A 16731-nucleotide genomic window follows, 5' to 3' on the forward strand; every position below is an offset into this window, starting at 1 on the left:
TGAAATAGTGATTCTTTCTCCTCCTGTGTTTTTTTTTTTTTTTCCCCCTCGGTTTTAATTAAACCTCAGCCAGGGCTGAAAAATGTGGCAAGCCGAGATAATTGCGCTATTCCCAATGCGGTTCGGTCGGAAACTCCGGCTCGGAGACGCGCCTCGGGACAGCGCGGGGGGAAAAAAAATAAAAAAAAGGAGAGAAAAAAAACAAAAAACCCCCTCCGATTTTGCGGCGATGTCTCCAAAACGTCCGGCTTTCACCCCGTTTCACGGTGCTGCTTTTCCCGCGTGCAGCGCCGAGCCAAACTGCCTTCCCTGCGGGAGATGGAAAACCATTTTTTTTCCATTTTCCATCCCCCCCCCAACGTTAAGTCTCCTCCTTGAAAAAAAAGCATTGCCACATGTGGAAAAAACTGGCAAAGAAAGGGTTCGGCCCGCATGCGATAACAAAATTGCTGTTTTTCCTTCTTTTTTCCTGTGTATCTATAACGTGGTAGCGAACATTTGGTTCACATTAGCTTTTGGTGATTACAGCTTGTCAGAAAATATTGTTTGCATCCTGGAGGATATATTATATTTTAACTTTGTTTTCATTCCGAGAAGTCAAAATATTGATTTTCTTTCTTTTTTTCTTCTTTTTTTTTTTTTCTTAAGGGTAAAATTCCAAAGTAATTTCTGTTTGGCCACATGGAAGCAAAAAAAAAAAAAAAAAAAATATATATATATATATCGGCACTGTCTGCAGAAATGAAATGTTTTGACATTTTAAAATGTTAGTTTCAAATTGACATTTCAACTTAAAATAGCATTCAAATGGCACAAAGTTAAGCTGTTGATTCAAACAAAAATTAAATTTCATGGAGGCATTTCAAAACTTGGGTTTTTTCTCCCTTCTAAACTCTTGCTTTGGAGACAGGAGGCTGCTTTCGCCTCCCTTTTTCAAGGTAAATAAAGCCGGGGTGACCACCGGACATGGACGGACAAGCTGCCTCCGGCCTGTTGGGCCACGTGGCGCCGTGGCCACCTCCGGTTTGTCCCTCGTTGGCCTGTTTCGTGGAGGAACGGCGCGGAAGGGCCTCCTCCGGGCTCGACATGTTGTTGGGTTGTAGAAACGTCCTTTCTGAATGCCCCGAATCGGTGCTGAGAAGGTGAAGGCGAGCACTGGTCACCCCTTGGAAGATGGTTTTGCTTCTTCTCAAGGTTCTCCTTCCATCATCCCACCAAAAAAATACAGAAAACCACGTGGTTTTGGGTCCTCCAGCAGTGCGCATCAGCACCTCTTGAGTGGGCATCCTCAGCGTGCGCTAAGAAAGGCTCCTTCCTGCCCTCCAACTTCTTCTTGTAGATGGCTAGACCTTGTGGCAGCTATTTGCAGGCTGGAAATATTTAAGAGAGAGGAGAACTAAGCTTTGGAAAAATTACCTTTTCTGGTGGCTCCTTGCTGTCTGTTTTGAAAGATCTTTCCTAATTTGAAGAGAATTGATGGCCAAGGCTACGACTGCAGAGTGGCATTTGCAGCCCAGATCGTCAGACTGGGTTATAATAGTCACTTCTGGGGATTTCTTTTAATACATGAAGTCGTTTTATAGCGGTTTTTGGTCAGTCTAGTTGAGTCACCGACGTGGCTCTGGCTACATTTGCTCTCCTATGAAGGATCAGCGTGTTACTGATAGACGATATTTAGTAAACGATCAAATAAACCCATGTCAGTGGGTCGTTTCTGAGCACAGTTTATTGCTAAAGGTGTGCGGGAACCGAAACATTCATTTTGCAAGGGTTTCCAAGAATTCCCCTCTTATTTTGTTTTTTCATTCTGAATTGGGCAAAAACCATGCGGATTCTCAACCTGCATTGAAAGTTCAGAGCGATCCGAGACCATCCAAACTTTGGGTTTCCCTAGCGTTAACGCTGTCCCACCTGAACCTCGTGCCTTCGCCTATTTTCCTTGAATATTAATAACAACCAAGCGCGGATCGGCACCGATAAACACTTCAACGGCGCGGGATAACACCGTTCTTTAACACCGTCCTTTAATCGCTTACCCTAAAATCACACGATCTCATTTTGCTTGCAAAAGTCCTGCAAAAGTGCATCTTTCCATGAGAAACGTCGGCTTTCCTGAACCCAGGGTTTTATTGGAAGACGCCTGGGATATTTTTTGATGCGTTTTCCACATGGACATCAGCAATAGCACCTTGTCCTGAAGCGCCTATAACATGCGCGGCTCCGATCTGTAACAGGCTTACTGCAGGCTATTAATAGTTTATTAACTCCATTTAAACTCTGCCTAAATGTTCCCCGAGTGCCAAGCGTCTCTGCGTCAAAATTATTTAGGAAAGAGCTTTTAAATAGAATTACAGAGAGGAGCCGGGGCGCGTTTGCAACTTCCACCGTGTCCCACGTAGCAGCGTTTCTGCAAAGAACCACGTGAATTTGCAAGTGATTTAGGACATGCCCCATCTTTCCGTAAAGATCCAAGTGGTGCTGGAAAAATCGCTTCCTGGGAAGTTTTTTCCAAACTGTTCCTAACCGTGGCGAAGTCAAAAGTCTGGACAACGAATTAGGGATGAGCGGTCGAATATTCGTGTCCCGGAGGTGGGAACTTCCTATTTATATTCGCTTTTATTTCCGATGCGCACCGACGGAGAGCCCGTCTTCCGTCCTCCAGCACCTTCCCTTCTTTCCACACGTGGAAATAGCTATTTTTTAAACACTTCCCTTTGCTGGGACGTCGCTTTGCCTCTCGTGGGTCCCCAGATAACGCGCGGCAACTGGGACATTAATATTGATGTGCACCTTGGTTAGTAGGAGCCGCGTTTCCGAGTGTGCCAGCAGCATATAAATACGATTACCGGGTAATTAGTGAGCATCAAGCTGAGTTTGGGTTTAGCGGGGCTTGGCGTCCTACTTAGGCATTTTTTTTCCACCACCGGCTTCTTGGAGCTTTGCCCCCAGAGGCAGCTGAGGACCAGGATTTTGGATGGATGCTGGGTGCTCCTCGCTGACGGCCTGGGAGCAGGTTCTCAGCCTTGACGGAAAACGCATGGTTTTAGGAGCAAGGAGCATTTTTTTAAAGCAGGTTTTGAGCTTTTAACTCTTCTGTCAGTTAAAAAAAAACAACCCTGAAATCCACCTGATTGTTGGATTAAATTTCAAGTTGTGTTTTTGTAGCTTGTTTTCCAGTCCTTGTTCTCTTTTGGTCTGCTCTCCTCCTCTTCATCCATTGCTCCACCCCTTTCTTTTTTCCTTCCTTCCCCAAAAAACCACCACAATTAGAAAAAGGGGAAAAACAGGAAGAAACAATCTTTCAGGGGTTTCCTTTATTGAAAAATATCTCTGTCCTTCTTTGCCACAGAGAGCACTGTAATCAAGGTGGGATTTTTTGGTTTGATGTTTTTCTTTTCCCTTCCTATCCTGTGCTTTTAAGTTTGCATCTCCAATACTGTGAGTTTTGGAAAAGCTTCAGCATGGCCAAAGGACAAGTGAAACTCTGTTGCTCTGGTTGCTCTGCCTCTTGCTGAGCACCCAGAAATTTTGCGGATCTCTCGGCTTCCCAAAACTGCAAAAATCTTGTGCTTCTGAAAATTTTACGATATAAAAAAAAAACCTAATAATTTAGGAGGGAAGATTTTCAACTCCCCTAACATTTGAGCATGCCGTTGTGGAGGTGTGTTGGATTTGGCTTGTTGCTTCTCTTTGCAAGGGATGCTCGCGGCAGGACGGATGCTCCTTGCGGTGCGTCGCTCTTAGTCCTTTCTGGATCAGGGAGGTCCCTTTCTTTTATCTTCTCCTCCATTTCTCTCCTTCCAGCAAATACAAAAAGGATTTTCCATCCAAAGAGAGACAAGGAGAAAACACAGGGGTCATGGCTTTGTCACCAGATCCTCTGTTTTATCATTTCCCTGTGCCATTATCGGCTTAGAGGGAAACGCTGTGTGAATAATTTAGGGGTGTTTTACATGTTTTATACCTCTGAACTTTGACTGAAAGGAGTTTTGAGAAAGTGCTGCCTGCGAAATAAAGTATGAATGTGTCTTTAGGCAAAAAAACGCTCAATCTTGCACGAGCTAAAAAGGATGTAGCTTCTGGGGGCAGATGTTGTTGGGGATGGGGGGTGAAGGCAGCAGGCTAAATTCTCTGCTAGGGAAACCTGCGAAAGTGAAGAGCTATCAGAAGTGCTTTAATGCATTATTTTAACTCATTACCCTGTGTATTGGATAAAACGCCTTCACCCGCAGGCTGGCGAGCAAAGCTTTGCTCCGTTTTTATGAACGCGTGGCCACCCCGGCTGCCTTTCCCTCCCAGAAAGCGTTGGCGAAAGTGAGGATGTTGCGAGGTTTGTCGCTCTTTGTGGGCAGCCCTGGGATAAATCACTGCCGCTCGCTGCTGCGTTGGGGGTAAATCACTGCGGTTCACTGCGTGGGGAGAGTAAATCGCTGCAGCTCTCTGTGGTGGGGCTAAATCACTGGCTGACTGTGTCCGGGTGTAAATCGGTGCGGCTCGCTGCATTCGGGTGAATCGCTGCGGCTGGCGGCTTCGGGGATAAATCACTGTAGCTCACTGTATCCGGGTGAATCGCTGCAGCTCACTGCATCGGGGATAAATCGCTCGAGCTGACTGCGTTCGGCCGTAAGTCACTGCAGCTGGCCGCTTCCAGGGTAAATCGCTGTGACTGCCTGCATTAGGGGTAAATCACTGCAGCTCACTGCGTGGGCTAAATCGCCGCAGCCGGCTGCGTCGGGGTAAATCAGTGCAGCTGACAGCGCTGGGGTGAATCACTGTGGCTCACTGCATCGAGAGTAAACCACTACGGTTTATAGCTTTGGTCAAATCTTGGGGTGAATTTGCTCCCAAATCATATATATATATATTTTTTTTTTTTTTGCAGAACTTTGCCCTCACTCGCTGCTCGTTCATGCTCTGCGGCTGCTTTGGGCGCCCGTGCTGCTGCTGTGGGGCTGGCTGAGCACTGGGGCAGAGCGCGTTGGTCTCGTTAATGGCACGCTAACGGAGGGCAACTGCAGGCCCTCGCTTTCAGACGCTCGCAGAGGGTCTTTGCTTCAGGGCCGGAAGGCGAGCGGCTGCCGCCCGGGGCTGCGCGCGTCGCAATGTGTGGGCTTTGGCAGGGCGTCTACGTCAAGCTGCTGGAAAGATTTTAAATTCCCGACTAATTTCTTTTCCGCAAAACAAATGAATCTTCTGAAGGGCCTTTCCTTGCAGCTGCTAAGCCAGTTAATTTATCTGAGTCATTTACAATTTGTGATGGGACTGTTAATGGCCTGATGTAGGGATCAACATCACTTACAGACTTGGGATTTTTGGGTTTTCTTTTTCTTTCTTTTTTCAGCATTCTTTGTTTTTAATTTATTTCTGGATTTTCCCCCAGAGGCCCAAAGCTGTGTTTGGAAAACGTCAGCTCTGTGTCCCCAGCTCCTTTGTCATGTCAGGGCAGCTCTGGCTGAAAGCACAAACCGCAGCCCACCCAGGGGGACGTGCTGCCCTGCTACTACTTACTGCTTCAAAGTACCTGTCTGTGATATGAAACATGCCGTAAAACAAATATATTCCAGATGTCCCTGCAAATTCCCCTCGGTTTCGCCATGCACCTGAAGGCTGTCGACACGGCGAGGCTCCTCGGCCCTGGTTGCCCTGCTCCTCCGGGGCTTTGCTGCTGTCCCTGTGTGGGATAGCGGCTTACGGGGGCTGCTCAGGTTCCTCCGGTGGAGTGGGGGCTACCACCAGGCAAGACTTGTGGGGAGAGGGCTTTGGTTGCCAGCCAGTGAGGTCCTTGACGGGGAGAGGGAAGGGGCTGCTGTGGAAATGGTGTTCTCAGGAGGGAGAGTTCCCTGAGGTGGGTAATCTCCAACCTTAGGGTTGGGGGGAATCTCTAATCTAGGGGTGGAGGAATCTCCATCACTGGGTTTTTGGAGGGTATCCAACCTTGGATTCAGGGGTTCCCTCTCCCTGGGCACAGGGGGTCACCATACGCAGGGCCTGGGGATCTCCAGCCTTGGGATTGGGGGTCTCCATCCCTGGAGGATCTTTGACCGTTGAGGGGTATCCAACCTCAGGACTGGGGCATTTCCCTCTTTGGGGAATCTCCTTCTCTGAGTTGGGGGATCTCTATCCTTGGGTTTTGGGGATCTGTTCAGGATGGGGGAGATCTCCATCTCTAGGGTTAGGACATCTTCAACCTTGAGGGATCTCCATCCTTGGGGGATCTCCCTCTTTGTGTTCAGGTGTATCTCCATCCTTGGCTTTTGGGGATCTGCATCCTTGGGGTTGGGCGGTCTCCATCCTCAGGGCTGGGAGGATCTCTGTCCTTGGGACAGAGGTATCTCCATCCACAGAGGATCTCCATCCTTAGGGTTGTCAGGGATCTCCATCCTTGGAGGATCTCTCTCCACCATCCTGGCCCACACCACACCACCCACCTCACCAGGGGTGGTTCCAGCCAGCTGCAGCCCCCTTTTTGCTCGCACCCTGGGGTGACTGCACCTTTGGGATGATGAGGACCTGCTTTGTTGGTGAAGACCCTCCAGTGAGCAGAGCCAACGTTGCGGTCAGCCCAGCAAACAGGAGCATGATTTGTATGAGCGCCACAGAAAATCCCCAGCGAGGGGGGAGTCTGGCAATGGATGAAGCATTTTCAGGAGATACAAGCCACAATTTCTTTGGTACCCTCAGTATTTAGGGCCTCATTGGCCAGGAGGTCCACGTAAAAGCTGGAATAACAGTGATGTGGTAGATACAAGAAATAAAATTACTATTCATTGCTAATGTGTTGCATGGCACTAATTAATTTTTAAACAGATTCACTGGGGACCTCATTGCTAAAACATGATGTTTTCTCCTCTGGCACAAGAACTGTTAATTCAAAACAAGGCAGAAGAAAGCAAAAAAAGAAAGTGGGACCTTGCCAGTCGCAAAATGAAGCTGCCCCTGGATTTTCCACCTCTCTTCTCCGCCCCGTAACGCTGCCGAATTGAGAGAGTCCCGCGAGGGGATCCCGGAGGCGATTAATAAAGACTCGTCTGTTTGCAGCACCTGGATGCCTTTGGGGCAGCGCTTTTTTTGGGGCCGCTTTTCCTCCTCTGCGAGGCTTTGCACAGACCCGGCATTGATCCCCGCGCCGCCGAATGTGCCCCGCGCCCTCCCTCCGGGGCCTTACGTGGGGCTCCGCCGTCCCGAAAACCCCCTCGCTGCTCCCGGCCTTGGGCTGGGGCGGAGGGAAAATCTATTTGCAACTCTGTCTCGCTCTTTCCGTGAGCCGCACGGCTTTTCTGAATGTTTTTACCCGATTTTGCAAAGCCTGAACCAGCGGATGCTCACGTTGCACCGTTGCTCACTTGCATATAAATTATTTAACTCGAACGGTCTTTGGGAGCGCTAGAAACGGGCTTTCCTGAACGTTTGCAGTGTCACTGACACCTAGATGGAAGCAAACATCCAAATATAATTATTTGACACATCCTGCTGCGTGATAAATGGAGTATTACTCCTAAAATGGCAAGAGCTGAAACCACTTTATCTTCAATTTGTGCCTAATCGTTATTTATTACCAGGCCAGACCCTTCGCTCGCGACCGCCTCGAGTCGCCTGGCTCTTTCGCTATTAATTTTTCCGCGTGGGAAAATTTTTCCGGAGGGAGAAGAGCAATGAGAAGGTCCCAAAGGCGTTTTGCAGGCGTTTTTTTCTGAGCATAGCTGCGAAGTGGGATCCTGCGTGATCAGAGGGGATCTGACCCCCAGCCCCAAATCCATCCCTCTACGGCGTTTCCATGCCCCAAGACAGAAGGATTTTTTTTATCCCCAGCGTCAAAGGGATGTGGCATCTGGTTTCACTCCCAGCAGCTGGCAGCTTGAAGCCTGTGTTTTCTGCGGTGCAAAGTAAAGAGAAAATAAAGTGTCGAATTGTTTGGCATTATCAAGGATTTCTGCTCCCCAGGACTCCTGCATAAAGAGATGGAAATTTGAGCTGCCGGAGCCAAGAAACACACAGAAGTGTATGAATTTATTACATTTTTATCTCGTTCCCCTGCAAACAGCGCTGCAAATGTCAAAAGATCATCTATTGTTTCATCATTTATAAAGAATTTTTGTTTTCGAGTTGTAATTTCTTTGATGCGTGGCTGTGGGGAAAGGGAGAGAAATTGGAGCAGGAGACGGGAGGGCTCTGGCAGGTTGAACACGCGGTTTGCCTGGCCGCAGAGCTGCGCGCATTTAAATTTCTCCCATTCCAGTTTTTAATTTAACAAATGTAATTAAGGCTGGGGTAGGTACGCGGATTATTCATTTACTCCAGATGGAAAAAAAAAAATTAAATTGAATGCAAATTCCGCAATCAGACGTGAAGTCGAGGCTGTCGGACGTGATGGGGATGTGGCAGCGCGCTAATCGGACCACTTTCCCTAAACAGTGCCCGAATCGTGACGCGGGGATTATTTGAATAATTGAGCTGGCATTTGAGAAGATACCTGATTGCTGATACCTCCTTAAGCCCTAATTGGAACGCTCCATCGAGATGGATTAACCGGAGGGCACACCGGGAACCGTGCTGGGCTGCTGCTTCCGCCCGGCTACCTTGAATTTTGGGCTTTCGTCGGGGTTGGCTGCTCCCGCCGGCGCCGGCAAGCGTTCCGAAAAAGCACGTGGTTTTTCCCCGTTATTTCTGACGCGCGCCAAGGATGCCTCCGAGGAGCAAGTGTTGGCCCTGAGGACCCCAATGGCCGGGACCTCCTGTTTCCCATCGCCTCAGAGCTTGGTCCTCAGTGCTGTCAGGGCAGGATATCCCCAAATTTGAGTGTTTTGATGCGTTTCCTTGCACCATCGAGAGTGAAGACTCCATCCTGACTCCCCCTCCATTGCAGTTCCTCTGTGGATCCATCCCCAGTGTCCTCCAAAGACCGTTGGGATTGATGGCCATTGATGGGGTTGATGACTCCCAACTCAACCCGGGATGGCCAAGGCTTTCTACCCAATACCACGGCAGGTGCTCAGTCATCACTGTAGACCTCTTTTTCTTGCGTTTCCCACCAATTATACATTTGTTTTGAAGGAATTGCATTTTTGGAAAGAGCTGTTGGCACCGTTTCTTCCTTTTCAAGTTGGGCGTCGCAAGATGGTGAGGTGAGAAGGCTTTGCTTTGTGAATCCCCCTTGCGCGCTGGTGTTAGAAATGATTAAAAATAGTCACTGCTTTCACTGAAAACACCGATTTTAAAGAAAAGGGGTCCTTTAGTGGTGGATACCTGGACATGTGAACCAGTAATCTCCAGGGGCTTTCTTCCTCACCTGCTGTATCTGGCAGCAAATGAAAAAAGAAGAGGGAAAAAAAAAGACGAAAGAGGGCAAAGGGGTAGAGCTTGAAAGAATTATTATTATATTATTATTTGTGAGCATGAAAATTTGGAGACAAAATGTAAATGCAATACAAAAAGACATGCTGGGAAGAAAACGCTTGTGAGCCCCCGCCGCGATCCTTGGATTGCCCAGCGGCGAAGATGACGCCTCGTATTTCTGCTCGTATTTCTCTAAAGCAAAGCCAAGTGCGAAGATTTCTTAATTTCTGATTTTCTTACCCTCCTGCCTCCATCTGTGGCTACGTCCTCGTGTTGGCTCCCGTTGAGCGGGTGCATTCATCCTCCTGGAAATGCTCTTCTAGCCAAGCGCAGGCGCTCGGGACCCGTCGGCGACGTTCCGTCTTGAGCGCCGCAGCCAGAAAAGCGAGATCTGCCCCCGCCGAAACTTAAATCACCGCAGCTAAGTTGGGCGTTAGCTTAAGGTTGCGAAGCGCTCGTTTGCTCCTCCAGCTGGAGCCGTTAATTCAGAGCGATTAACGTGCGCTTTTAGAACGGAAGCAAAGCGTACGGCGGCGATCCCGGGGAAGAGCCTCTGCTGCGGCACGAGAGCTGCCCCCACGCAACGCTGCCTGCGACAAAGACTTCCTTGGCCTGGAAATCCTCCGCGTGTCGCTGACCGTGGGCTTTCCTCTCGAACGCCCTCGCGTGAAATGACGTCTGGGTTGCTTGATGAAAATAGCTTGCAGAGCCACGAAGCGCCACTCCGGCTCCATCCTTCAACCCTTTTTGAGCGCCGTTTTGCTTCGGCTTACTCTCAAGTATCTATTTTGCCGGTTGCATTTGCTGATTATTGCCTTTTTTTGAAGCAGGTGAAGAGCACAGGCGTAAAGCTGGAAATAAACCCAAAATTATGCCGGGGCAGGTGAGCTAAACCCATTTAAAATGTTTTTGCACTGAGGAGCAATGAGGCAAGTCCTGGATTTTGTGCAAGGAAATAAAGTGCTTTTATTAGCTGCGTAAAAGAACACCACGGTGGATGATGCTGTGTTTTTTGCAGCCCTGTGGCAAGACATGGTTTCTGCAGCGAGGTTGCAGCTCCCGTGCATTTGCAGTTTTGCTCCTCCAGCTGGGCTTTGCAAAAAAATTTGATGGGACCCTGGAGGACGATCAGGTTTTGGTGTGCACAAGCACAGACAGGCAATGCAAGAGACATCCTGTCCTGAAAGAGGGCTCCAGAAAGTCTTTTTTGTTGTTGTTGTTCTCCTTTTAGTAAATGCAGGTGGAGGAGGGGGAAGAAGTGCATTAAAATATGTCCCCTACAACAGCCTTCTTTTCTTCCATCCGTGAATCTATCCGTGATGCATGCTTTTATCCAGTGCATCCATCCATGCATCCATACATGTGTCCAATGCACCCAGTGCATGCACCCGTGCACACATCCAAGCATCCAGCCATGCATGCAGCCGTGACACACATCCATGCATGCGCCCAACACATCCATCAGCGCACCCATCCATGCACGCATACAGTCATCCATGCACCCATCGAAGCCATCCATGCGTGTGTCCAATGTAGGCATCCACGCCTCCATCCGGTGCATCCCTGCATGCATCCATGGATCTATCCTTTTGGGTCATATTGTAACATGGATATGGTATTATATGATTGGCAAATAGTCAGGTCAAACTGCAGCTGGACTGAAATTAGATTAAAAGTGCCCAAGACTTCATTTTTCAGGCAAGAAGAAAAAATGCTCCCTCGAGTCTATGTTCTATCTCAGTAGCTTTATTCATCCCTCAAACGATAGAGAAAAATGAGCTTTTCCCTGCAAAAGCTTTTGGTTTCAGCAAGCACCCTGAAAACCCGCGGCTGTGGGGCCCGGAGTTGCTGCCGAAGCAGAGCAGCTCGTCTTTAAGAGCTTTGCTGCAAACCCCTTCCCGTTCTTCCCCCACCCGAGGACGGGTAGAGGCAACGCTGGCAAATCTGAATAACTAATCAGAGTCCTCATTAACCCCCCGCCGAGATGCTCAAACATTCACTTGGCTGTTTGTGAAGCAGAAAAAAAAAAAAGAGGGGGATAAAACCTCCCGCCCTGCATTAAAATTGATGTGTTATTAATCCCACTGTTCCAGACCTCATGGGCACCGAATTTGCCTCCGTCTCGCCCGAGGCCGAACAGTGTGGTGCCGCTTCTGTGGGCTGCTCCGACTTTCTATTATTTATCGGCGCGGCGGCGTGAGGCCGCCTTTGTTCCTCGGCGCCTGCCGGCACGAAGCCAGATGTGCGCCCCTGGACAGATGTGCACCCCCTTTCGCCAGGCAGATCCTCTCCTCCGGACTCGGCTCGCCTGGCTCCCGGCACGAGGCAGCCAAAGCTTTGTTAGCGATTCTGTCGCTCGTCGTTCCGGCTTCGTTCGGAGGAGCTGGCGTCGAGCGCGTCGTGCAATACCCGCGGCCGCAGCTTCGCGCCTCCGAAATGCTGACGTTGGAAACGAGGCGACGCGCTGGAAAAAGGATTTGGATCCTCCCGTCATAAAAATTAGCTTCATTCGCGTTTCCTTACGCGGTTGTGAAGACAAGTTTTGTGCGTGCGGCAAGCCCAGATGATGAAAATCTCTCCAAGGGAAGGAGAAAAAAGTCTTCATGGGAACGAGGCTCTGGGGCAAAATGCAAGCTCCTTGCAGTGTTATCAGGGCAAGGAGTCCCAGATCCTTGATGTGTAGTTGGTGTGAGCACCTGCACATGCTCTTCCTCCAAGCCTGAGCGTGTAGATGTTTTATTGCCATCATAAATATCCTTATGATACTTAAGTTGCCTTTTTGGTTTTGGACTTGAGCCCTGTCTGAGCATTTTGTGCAGCCCGGATTAAGTATCTAAGGCTCTCTGAGGGACCTAGACCTGCTTGAGAAGTCAAGACTCTTCTGCCCTTCTGTCCCCTTCATCAGGCTTTCCAGGTTTAGGGGTTTGGTCCAACTTTTGAATGGAAAGAGCAAATGTTGCACAAAGAGCTGATGTTGAAACATCTGCTCAGAGTGTGGGAAAGCTTGGTCCTGCTGTGGGTGATCTCCTTGAAACGCACCATGACAACTGCGGTCTCTTCTGTGTTGTTGGTGCCCGGTTCTGCCCCAACAACACCTGGTTACTTCCAGTATCCATCCTTGGCCAACAGGCTTAGTGATGTCTAGGTTTCCATGATGGACACTTCCAGTGCAATCCTTCACTTTTTCCCGTGTCTTTTGGGCTTCAACTCCAAAATCTTTTGGCTGTGATCAGTATGTGAGGGCAAGAAAACGTGTTTTTATTGTGATGTGTTGGGGAACGAATTAAAACTGGGGAGATCGTTCTCAGTGGTAGGTTTATTGCTGTAGTATGGGGGGTTGCCATGTGATGGTGAACAGTAGAGCTTCTCTTGTGTTCTGGGTACCTGGTTAGAAAGGGAGATACGGACTCGCCAGAGTGGCAGAGCTCTCTGGAGGTGATGTATATCAGAGGTGTATATGTCGGGCTTATATCAGAGACCTGAGGAGCTCTGGAGAGGTGATATATATCAAGGCAGATATATCAGACATATATCAGAGATCCTGAGGAGCTCTCTAGAGGTGATGAATATCAAGGTGGATATATCAGACATATCTTGCATCAAGGTGCATGTATCAGGTGGATATCAGAGATCTGAGGAGGTCTCTAGAGGTGATGTACCTTAAGGCATCCATATAGCAGATGAATGCTGGAGAACTGAGGAGCTCTGTAGAGGTGATGCACATCAAGGTAGATACATCAAACAAACGTTGGAGATCTGAGGAGCTCTCTTGAGGTGATGAATATCAAGGTGCATGTATCAGACAAATGTCAGAGATCTGAGGAACTCTCTAGAGGTGTTGTGCATCAAGGTATACATATATCAGATATATATCAGAAACTGGAGGAGGTTTCCAGAGGTGAAGTAAATCAAGGTGTACATATATCACACACGTATCAGAAGTCTGAAGAGATCTCTAGAGGTGATATATATCAAGGTACATATATCAGACAACTATTGGAGATCTGAAGAGCCCTGGAGAGGTGATACATATCAAGGTAGATATACCCAGACATATCTTGCATGAAGATACATATATCAGGTGGATATCAGAGATCTGAGGAGGTCTCTAGAGGTGATGTATATCAGGGCATACATATATCAGATGACTGTTGGAGATCTCAGGAGTTCTCTAGAGGTGAGGTATATCAAGGCATATATGCATCAGAGCCTAACTCATTTCTTGCAATATCTGTGTGGTGACTGCGGTGTCTTTAAGCCATGGTTAAAATCATTATGGCCTCAATGCTTTTGGATTTAAAATCATTGAAAAGTTGCAATTACCCTAAAGCTGGAAAATTAAAAAACTAGGACACTTACACTGAGAATTGTAAAAAAGAAAAATGGTGATTTATTAGAGTCTAGAAAGGCACATCTAGGACAACCTGACCATTGGCCTTCTGAGGTATCAGCCTTGCTGCACATTTAGTTGGCATTTAAGAAAAAGTCTGATTTTTTCCTTGCTATTTTTGCTTTGATCTTATGGCAGAGGGGAGATGCAGATGAGAAAAATACTGAACGTGTCTTTCCCCAAACCCTTATCGGCAAACTGCTGGATGAGAGAAGGACCAGTGCTGCCACCCTGGCACCATGCACGTGCCTGTGCTTGCCCGCGTGCATGCATCAAAGGCAAATCCCTTGTCTTGCAACTCTCCTTGTGAGTCGGGTGTACCTGGGCTTTGGGACCTGCCAAAAAATGCATGCCTCATGCCTTCCTGGAATGGGAAAAAAGAGAGAGAGAGAGAAAAGGATTTGCCAGTTAAATCTAGGGGTGAGCCCCTTGCTTTGCAGCGAATGCTGGAAATTCATCTTTAACATTAAGAGCTCTTTCCTAGCTGACACCATCTAGGTTGGCGTGTAAAAGCACATTCGCACCTCAGCTTAAGTTAAAATCAAACAACCAGGCGCAAAACGGCTGCGGCTACTTCACCTCTTCTTCTCTTGGTTTCTCCTTTGCAGGTTGCGCCGCTAATCCCACCCAAGACGCCGCGCGGGTATCGCGCCGCCCTCGCCCGTCCCCGAGGAGCAGAAAGCGCCTCTTCGCCAACGCGGGACGGCACCGCGTCACCCTTCGTCTCTCGCGGTCGCTGCGAAATTACCGGCGACCAGCTCGTGCCGGCGTCGGCTCCGGGGTCACCTGTGAGAGGAGGAGACTTGCTGCGTGTAAATCCACATTGCTTGGCATTGCAGATGCTTTAGGAGCATTTTTGTTTAAGCTTTAAGTAGCTTTCCTCGAATAATTGCCGTAGGAGGGCTTCCAAAAAATGTCGCTTATGGAGTCACCGTTTATGGCACTTTTTCCATGCTCATCTTGATTTGGCCTCTAAAAAATCTCATTTGTTTTTGCCCTTCCTTGGAGATATTCGGACCTCACCCAGGGCTGCTGGTCTAGCTTTGGCATCAGCCCGGCTTTGACCTCTCAGGGCTGTCCCCACCTGCATTTTTTCTTAGATCCTCCCATTTTATGCACCCTCAGTGCTTTCCCCCACTGCCTTGCAAAAAAAAAAAAAAGTGCGTTAAGAGGGGATGTGTTGCTGTTGTGCAGCCCACGCTGGCTTCGTTCATGCTGTCAGAAGATACCGTGCAGAAAGGTTCAGTCTTAATTAATATTTCATCTTTTTTCTTTCCAGCTTGTGACTGAAACCCAGAAGTTTTGCTTTTCCGGCAGAGGGAAGGTGTTTGCAGGACAACCGGCTCCCTGAGCACTCCTGAAAAAGTAAGGCTGCCCCTCTGCTTTCTATTAATTAGATGAGTAAACGCATGAAAGCGATTTCTTTATGAGCGGGATTGGTGTAATTGTAATGCCCTTTCTTGTCCCACACCTGGCAATGGTCATTTGTACAGCGAAATGCTGTTGGGAGCATCGTGCAGACCATGCTGCTGGATTTTGGGAAGGGGAAAATATAGGAAGGACAGTGCAGTGTGCCTTTTTTTTTAGGGGGAAAAAGCCCAGATTCCTGGCTAATAATAGCAGGGCCTGTAGCTTTTATAAAAAAAAAAAAATCAGACTGTGCAGAGCTTGATTCATTTCTTTAAACCTCAGCTGTCATGAATGCATTGAAGGAATCCTATAAGCTGTGGCTGGCCATGAGAAAAACACGGATTTTTCAAAACTGCCCCTAAATAGAGGGTGTTATCGCTGCAAAATTTTGGGAGACAGTAGGATGTGGCCTGGTGAGAAATCATCACTGGTTAAAAATAACTTAAACGCAGAACATGAAATAAGGTTTACGTGAAACCCAGAGTCTAACAGTTCTTTGTTTGATGCAAAACGCTATGCTTAGGACTGATGCAGTGCCAAATTTGTCTGTTTTGTGCCTAAATTGTAGGCACCCATTGGGTGACAAAGAAAATGCAAACCCGTTGGCTGCAAGTTTCCTTTGCTCTGTCTCAAGAAGTAACAGAAAACAACATTGGTCTTTGAACAAAACCTAGCATTTAGCCTGAAAACGGAGGTGCAGCCTTCAGATCGTGTAAACCTCCTTAAAAGGTGCATCCTAAATCGGTGAGGATTAGGGTGGGCACATCTCAGGTTAAAAACGCAAAGCTATTTGTGCTCTCTCAGCCTGATGTGAAGCTTCCTTCGATCCACGGCGCAGCAGAGCACAAGATGAGACCTTTCGCGTCTTTGCTTTGAATAGCCTCTTCCTGCCTTCTCTGAAAGCCTTTTTAATAAATGCCATCAAATAACGGCAGGATTATTTTCTGCCCTTTCAGCCCTTATTCTTGGCTATAACCTTCCCTGGCCACCAACCTACAAAGAGGATTAAGAATCTGCTGACAGAATGTGAGACTGAATCTTGTGTTATTCCAGATTTCGTTCCATTCCTAATAAAAGGGCCTCAGCTCATCCCGCAGGTCCAACGTTTTAATCTGAGGAAAGGCAGCGTTGTTTTTGCTCTCTGCTGGGTTACAGGGGACCTTGCCTTCTCTATGGGGGAAAAAATCAAAGTCACAAGTGGAGCACACCTGGAAATTGCTTCTCTAAATGCCTTTGTGGGGGCTTGGTGTTGATACTCCCTTGCATATCACTGTGTGGGCTCCTCAGGAAAGCTCCTCCACACCTTAATTCCCTCTCTCCTCTCTTACTCATATCCATGAGTATTTCAGAGCTGCCTGATGCTTGTGTAGAAGGGCTTGGCGCCCCGCAAGGCATGATGGGTGTGTTGGGCTCCTCCTTTTGAGGAGACCAAGCCTGTGGAGGACATGAATGCGTGCAGGGACAGCGTGACCTAGCCTGGGAAGTGTCCCCACCAAGAAAATGAAGGTTCCTCCTCAGCAAATCATGCCAACAGTTCCCTAGTGCGAACACCAGACATCGTATAGAAAGACATGACATTGGGCATGTGTCAAGGTATA

General features: G+C 48.2%; 1 protein-coding gene across 6 annotated transcripts in view; it reads left to right on the forward strand.

Moving 5' to 3' along the window:
- PKNOX2 (PBX/knotted 1 homeobox 2) overlaps positions 1–16731 on the forward strand; it is a 75567-nt gene that overhangs the window by 24134 nt on the left and 34702 nt on the right. For all 6 annotated transcript variants that reach the window (XM_062594506.1, XM_062594505.1, XM_062594507.1 and 3 more), the window contains 2 exons: positions 14332–14535; positions 15003–15088. The gene's annotated coding sequence lies outside the window, so the exon portion shown is untranslated. The remainder of the gene's footprint in view (positions 1–14331; positions 14536–15002; positions 15089–16731) is intronic.

This window comes from Rhea pennata, chromosome 24 (genome assembly GCF_028389875.1).
Source record: "Rhea pennata isolate bPtePen1 chromosome 24, bPtePen1.pri, whole genome shotgun sequence".
Lineage (NCBI taxonomy): Eukaryota > Metazoa > Chordata > Aves > Rheiformes > Rheidae > Rhea > Rhea pennata.